Consider the following 1,076-nt stretch of genomic DNA (forward strand, 5'->3'; position numbering starts at 1 on the left):
GGGGGCAGGGGGGCACCTCTAGACACACAAGTTGATTATTGATCTCTCCCAGCTGTGTGCGGTGCTCCCCTCCACCATAATCCACCTCGGTCATACTGTAGTGGTGCTTAGGCAAAGCCATGCGACTGTAGCTTCATCAACATCATCACCATGCCGTCATTCTGACAAAACTCTCCCTCGAGCTCTACTGGATCGTGAGTTCGCAGGACATCACCGAGCTGAACGTGTGCTGAACGCGGAGGTGACGTACGTTCGGTACTGAGGATCGGTCGATCATGAAGACGTACGACTACATCAACCGCATTTTCATAACGCTTCTTCTTAACGATCTACGAGGGTACGTGGATGACTCTCCCCTCTCGTTGCTATGCATCACCATGATCTTGCGTGTGTGTAGGAATTTTTTTGAAATTACTACGTTCCCCAACAGTGGCATCCGAGCCAGGTTTATGCGTGGATGTTATATGCACGAGTAGAACACAAGTGAGTTGTGGGCGATACAAGTCATACTGCTTACCAGCATGTCATACTTTGGTTCGGCGGTATTGTTGGATGAAGTGGCCCAGACTGACATTACGCATACGCTTACGCGAGACTAGTTCTACCGACGTGCTTCACACACAGGTGGCTGGCGGGTGTCAGTTCTCCAACTTTAGTTGAACCGAGTGTGGCTACGCCCGGTCCTTGAGAAGGTTAAAACATCACTAACTTGACGAACTATCGTTGTGGTTTTGATGTGTAGGTAAGAACGGTTCTTGCTCAGCCCGTAGCAGCCACGTAAAACTTACAACAACAAAGTAGAGGACGTCTAACTTGTTTTTGCAGGGCATGTTGTGATGTGATATGGTCAAGACGTGATGATATATTTTTGTATGAGATGATCATGTTTTGTAACGGAGTCATCGGCAACTGGCAGGAGCCATATGGTTGTCGCTTTATTTTATGCAATGCAATCGCCCAGTAATTGCTTTACTTTATCACTAAGCGGTAGCGATAGTCGTATAAGTAATAGCTTGTGAGACGAAAACGATGCTACGATGGAGATCAAGATGTCACGCTGGTGACGATGGTGATCA

The sequence above is a fragment of the Triticum dicoccoides genome, chromosome 4A (genome assembly GCF_002162155.2).
Source record: "Triticum dicoccoides isolate Atlit2015 ecotype Zavitan chromosome 4A, WEW_v2.0, whole genome shotgun sequence".
Taxonomy (NCBI): Eukaryota; Viridiplantae; Streptophyta; class Magnoliopsida; order Poales; family Poaceae; genus Triticum; species Triticum dicoccoides.